The 6,523-nt window shown below is 42.0% G+C and overlaps 1 protein-coding gene across 1 annotated transcript in view; it reads left to right on the top strand.

Moving 5' to 3' along the window:
* Nucleotides 1-1,065: 1,065 nt before the first annotated feature.
* The window catches only part of LOC135702779 (uncharacterized), a 117,449-nt gene continuing 111,991 nt past the window's right edge, over nt 1,066-6,523 (top strand). Inside the window, exon 1 of the mRNA XM_065223825.1 lies at nt 1,066-1,084. The gene's annotated coding sequence lies outside the window, so the exon portion shown is untranslated. The remainder of the gene's footprint in view (nt 1,085-6,523) is intronic.

Genomic DNA, 6,523 nt, shown 5'->3' with positions numbered 1-6,523 from the left:
ATGATGATAGTACCGTACAGGGTTGAGCTCCGTTCGGCATCATCGTCATCATCATCATCGTCGGCTCGTCCATCATCCGGTCGGTGCGTGTAGGTGGATCGATCTGTGTGACGAATGATGAGAGTGGCAGAGAAAATGCATACATCGATGTGAAGTACGAGCCTATCGCTAAATAAATTCTAAAATGGGGTTGCGATAGAGCGAGGGGTGTAGATTTTCAAGGTTTTGAGGCTCGTGAGCCCGATGCTTCTTTGGCTATTAACTTCTATTACTGTAACTTTATGTCGTCTTTCGCGACTTAGTTGCTCTTTGAGCACTTCCAAGGAAGCTACAATCTTCGCACCATGACAGTTAATGCAAAGTTAGGTACCCTGAGACTCTTATGTCAGGCTGATCAACACCAAATTTTGGTATCAGGAACATAATTAGTTATTCATAAGATATTTTCGCCTTCTACGGGTAGTACACGGTAACCGCAAAATACCCAATAATGACTATAAAAGACTCAATATTAACTACAAAGTAAGCATCTTCGAGAGAAACTGGTGCTACTCATTAAATGAGTAAAAACTTTATTCATTTATGAGTATTTTTTACTCATAAATCAATACTTACTACTCATTTATGTGGTTGTAATTGCTCATAAATCGGTAACATTTAACTCATTTAATGGGTTAGTCCCAGTTTCCCTCGAAAATGCTTACTTTGAAGTTATTATTGGGTGTTTTGAGGTTATCGTGTAGTAATTGAAGTGATTTTCCTCCTGTGGATATAAAATACCTATCAAAAGATAAACGGGGAGACTTTGGGAACAATTTCTTTGAATTTTGTCCTGAAACCAAACCTTGCCATTCTCTGTAGAAATTCTTATTGGTAATATGAATAATAAAATCATTCCTAGATTATGTACAGTGATCTTCGCTTTTGGATCTGATTCTCGTTCAGCGATTCATGAGAATGTTAGTCGTGATTATTTGTTCCTACGACTTCAATAATCCCTTCATTGTTAACATTCTAAGATTCTGTCCATTAATTATATTTTCATTCCTATTTCAGATAAATCTACGGCCTCTAAATAAGTTCGGTGAGTCCCTCTTAGTCTACTCCTAGTGATAAAAACAGAAGTTTGAAAAAAAATCGCTGGATTAAAAAAAGAGTATATTGTCTCTAGCATGTTGACATTACAAAAACAAAACATAATCCAAGCATTTAAAAATAAGCTTAGGGTAAATTCCAAAAATTACAGCACTGTTAAATGAGCTTCAGGAAAATTACGTGAACTAAGATGAAGAACAGAAAACCTCGCGACAGTTCTATTGACTTCAAGGCAATATCAGGAACTTTGGAATTGTGGAAACCTTACGGAAGTTCTAAAGACTTCAGGAAACATTTAAGAACTTAAGGACCGTTAAATTAAGTTCAGAAAAAAAAATGCATGAGCATGAGCATAAGCATGATTGACCGCCCACGGTTGCTACTCTGTTATTGTCAAACCAGCTGTAATTACACAGAGAACCAATAGACGATGCTTGGGACTAGCAATCATCCTCAATGTGTAAAAACTGGTGATCTCGAATTAGGCAATACCAGCGCCAGCCGCGCCTGAACGCAGGTCAAGAACGGAATATATAGGAATGTGTTGACGTGGCACTCGCTTTGATGGAAGCCGAGGAGTCCTCTGCACTTCCACGAGGAATCACAGGGATGTTGGGTAAGAGGGTTGGGTTTGCAGCATGGTTCGTTTTGGTAAACGATAAGCTGAATTGATGTCCTAACAATCATATAACGCGAAGGAGCTTGGGATTGAACCCACGGTCTTCTGCTCAGTAAGCAAAAACGTTTGCCACTAGGCAGACGAGCTCCTTTTTAATCATCGAGTTGCTGTTATTACCATGTATTCATGTTAACAAATAAAACGATTGGCGAATCTTGAATGTGGATGGGCTTGAGATTAGACTCATGATGTTCTGCTCAGTAAGCAAAAACGGTTACTCTAAGGCCACTGAGCCCCTCATATCACATAATTTTGTTGCTCAAATTTTTGTATCCATTCAAACCCGGAACCAACGACAACGAAAAGTTTTACAACATATACGATAAACAAGCGATCTTACCATACATTTTTAATATGAAAGGACCTGGGACCGCGTTTTTCTGCTCAGTAAGCAAGCCACTGCAACCGACGATCTTTGAAATCCTAAAACTAAAAGCTACGAAATAGTACGGAGGCCTTCATTAAGATCCACTTTCACGCGACGTTCAATGTTTTCTCTTTACGCATGGTTCAGGCAATCATAACAAGCTATGACCGACGTGACGATTGTTTAAGACCTGGTTAAACAAGCTATTCAAATGAAATTACGTTCTCGAATTTCACTTGGCATGTAATGAACAACAGAAATACGCGATAATTCATATTTTCAGCGGTTGATGGTTAATTTTAAATATACTAACGGTACTGCCTACGTCTACGACGACGATTACGACAGCGACTACGACAGCGACTACGACAGCGACTACGACGGCGCCTACGACAACGACAACAGCGAATTTGTAACTTACCATTTGTCTAGGATAAACACCTTTGCCCGCCACCTCCACTGGTTGTCCATGTCAGCTATCTGTCACTGTTTGCAAAATATCTAATCGTAATTACCTTTGTTGTGATACTTCCTGTATTGCCATGGTGATCTGGGAGGAGGCCCGCATCTAGTGCTCTCCCCAGGAACCGCTCACGGCCACCAGCCCGTCCAGTCTTGGCCGTATCCAGCGAAACATCCTTCAGCTTACTCACAATCTCCGACACTCTGTGACGCACTAAATGCTACTGGAACCGTTTCAAACTTGCGCATTTTTTACCAAAATGTACGAAGACTGCGGACGAAGATCGACTCCTATCTACTCAATTATTTAACGGATCATACACGGTTTTCAGGACGGCGGCGGAGGGCTGATAGCCGTATCATATGGTTTGTGCTGTTGTATTGATCCGGCTCCGATTAGTAATGCTCTTGAGCAGCTTTGGGTTAAAATCATGCTTCCCATGTGTGCCGTCAGCGTTGGAGTGCTTTATCTGCCACCAGATCGTAGAGATGATCTGTTTCTCATCCAGCAGCATATTACATCCATTGATTCCGTTTTATCGTGCTTGAAGCCTCATGATGTCGCTTTCCAGCTCGGTGACTATAATCACCCTCAATTGCAGTGGATACCTTCAGAAGATAGAGGTCTCAAAGTAGATTCCAGCAGGTCTCAACTGACGACAGCTAGTAGTATTTGGTACGATGCATTCTGCTTCCATAGCCTGACACAGGTAAATGGCGTTGTAAATTCCAATTCACGGATTCTCGATTTGGTACGCGTTAATGATACTGGGTTACAAAGCTGTTGTGTTTCCGACGCAGCCGAATCACTCGTTGATACTGATACCGCACACCCTGCTGTCACCGTATCTATATCGTTACCGGTGATTGACGAGCCACTTCATAATTCTAACCAGTTTGATTTTCGTCGGGTAGACTACGACCTGCTAAACGATGCACTGTCCTCGATCGATTGGGAGTTCCTGGATTCTGAGCGGAAATACGTCACGTCATTGAAGCTAACGTGCCTCTTCAACGTCCTCTATTGAAGCCGCCTTGGTCAAACTCCAGCCTTCGCCAATTGAAGCGCCGTAGAAGATCTGCGCTTCGCAACTATAGTCGCAATAGGTCTCAACAGTTGAAGCATCGCTTTGTGCTTGCTAGTAGCAAGCATGCTAGGTACTATCGTATTCTGTATGCTCGGTACATTGATCGAACGCAAAGGAACTTGCGTGTGCATCCGAAAATTTTCTGGTCGTTTTTTCGTACAAAACGTAAGGAAGATGGATTACCTACATCCATGTATTTTGATGAGCGTTCTGCTAGTTCAGCGTATAGTAAATGTTGCCGATGACTTCAAGAATGCCTTCTCGAATACATTGACCACGCAAACGCAGATCGACACTGCCCTCAGTCCGGCATGCAAAATCATTTGCATTCATTTCATACATTCATTTGCCTCTAACTTTTTTCTTCAACAGCATTCCGCAAAATGATGTATAGATCTTTTGAAGATTTTGTTGCTCTAAACTTTTTGAGATTATCGTTAAATATATTATCTTTGAGGCTAGCAAGAACTACATATCCTGTTCTCAGCATGGATTCTTCCTGAAACGATCCGTCACTACAAATCTCACACAGTTTACTTCACTCTGCATACGCTCGATGAACGCTGGTACGCAAGTAGATGCCGTGTACACAGATTTCAAAGCTGAATTCGACCGAGTGAATCATGATATCCTACTTGGAAAACTTGAGAAACTTAGACTTTCCTCCGACCTAGTAAACTGGTTTAGATCGTACCTGACTGGAAGGTCTGTGAAAGTAAGGATCGGCTCTTCATATTCAGATGAATTTTTCATTCCTTCCGGCGTACCGCAAGGAAGTAATCTAGGCCCGGATTGGCATGATGTATTTCCTGGATAACAAGAATAGCATGTGAGTGTTCCCGAACCAGAATTCCATTGGACTGCTAAACACGGTTTGGCTTGGCCCGAACTGACATGAGCAGTTGATTGTTTGCCAGGAGTTGCACCTGGTCTGAGGAATTAGTGCACGCAGAGGTTGGTGGGACTTTATATGAGAGCGAGCTGTCAGTTTGTTAGTTTAGTGTCAAACAGTGACTCCAATTTCGTCACAATAACCACTGACTTGTCATTTTTTTTGCTTCGTTCCACTACATATTCATTACTTCAAATTAAATTCTTTGCACTTTTTGTTTTCTTCTCTATTTCATTCATTTCTTCACCATCATATTATATTCAATTTTCTTCCTCTCCGCCTGCTGCTAATTCCCTTGGTCATCTCATAGTTTCAGCTTCTTGTATTCCCATCCGATACCATATTCTTTTCCTCTCAGACAGCTGCTGCTTCCCCTCCATCATCTTTTCATTTCCTGCTTCTTGGATTTCCATCCGCTTCAATCTTCTTCTGATTCCCGGTTTCACCTTCTTTATCACCATCTTCTTCATCCGTGTATGTGCCTGTATTCACCTTTCTGTCTTCTTTCTTCGCATCATCTTCTGTCATCTTCATCAGCTACCAGTTTTGCCTTAGGCAGCGGCAACTCTAATCCTTCGTCTTCTTGATTTTCCTTCGTTCTTCGCTTGATCTTCTACCTCGCTTTCTTCATCTTGTTCTCCATTCATGTCTTCTTCTGCTCCCACTTTCTATATTTCTTCTCCATCATTTTCTATTTTCTTTTGTTGTCCTTAACGTCCTCTTAATCCGCTTCTCTCTTTTCCTCGTTTTCACAATGTTTGATAGATATAAGCTTCATGCAGGAACTTTAGTAACCGCTTTTCACTGTCACCATCGTTGCATAGTGCCGTATAAAGACTAGTTGGATCGATCTCATGTTTCGTCCTGACTGCTTCAAATTTCCTGCAGTGTAGAATTACGTGCCGGACATCCATAACCGTTCCACAGTATTCGCATGTCGGTGGCGATGATTTCTTTAATAGAAATTCGTGTGCCAGCCTGGTATGGCCGATGCGCAAACGAGTGAGTACTCGCTGGTCGGCAGAACTGTTCTGATCGATCCACTTTTTCGTGTCACGTTTTATCTCCTTCTGCTTGATTTCTGTAAGTTGCGCCCATCGTACCTTTCACTGTTGATGGACGGCTTGGTTCATTGCCTTAATGGTATCTTTTCCTGGAATACCGATATTGATTGGCGGATTACTTCGTGCTTATCCGGCGAGTCGGTCCACTTCTTTGTTGCCACGGATGCCGGCGTGGCCGGGAACCCAAAACAAAGGGAATCGGTCGGTTTCGAAGCAGACATTCAATTTCTTGGATCCAGGGATGCTGCGATTTGCCACTCTCTATTGCTGAAAGACAGCTAGCCGGTTCGGACAGAAAGATCAGGTCATTTATTGTACTCGACTCGTTGACAGCCGATTTTTTTTATAATCAACTTATTTGTCAAGGCTCAAATGCGTTAGCTTTGCGGAGCCGAATATTTTTTACATTAATATCATTTCTTACAACCAATGTTAGTAGAACGGGGCCGATTACTCGCGGCTTGCTTGCTCGAGATTAGGGATTACATTTATTGATCATTTGGAGGGAGGACAAGGGAAAACTTAAACGTAAAGGATGACTAAAACACAAAACATTAAACACATACATCAACAGCTTTAAGAAAGTCGTAAATAAGCTTCATAAAGACGATATCACGGTAAGCCAAGACGTCTCTAACTGGTTTAAAGGGTTGTTTTCTTCGGACCCTAAGAGAATCACACAGAACGGATCTCGCCTTATGATGCAAGGAGCAGGACCAAACAACATACTCGATGTCGTGATAACCGTTTCCACAGGTACACAAGTTGCTGTCGGCAAGCGTAACACGGAAGAGGTGGGCGTTAAATGAACAGTGATTGGACATGAGCCTGGACATTACACAAATAAAATCACGACTCATATCCAACCCTTTGAAC

Source organism: Ochlerotatus camptorhynchus, unplaced genomic scaffold (genome assembly GCF_037179485.1).
Source record: "Ochlerotatus camptorhynchus isolate MF236.1 unplaced genomic scaffold, CSIRO-AGI_Acam_v1.1 ptg000197l, whole genome shotgun sequence".
In the NCBI taxonomy this organism is placed as follows: Eukaryota; Metazoa; Arthropoda; class Insecta; order Diptera; family Culicidae; genus Ochlerotatus; species Ochlerotatus camptorhynchus.
This window is presented reverse-complemented; position numbering and strand designations above follow the sequence as displayed.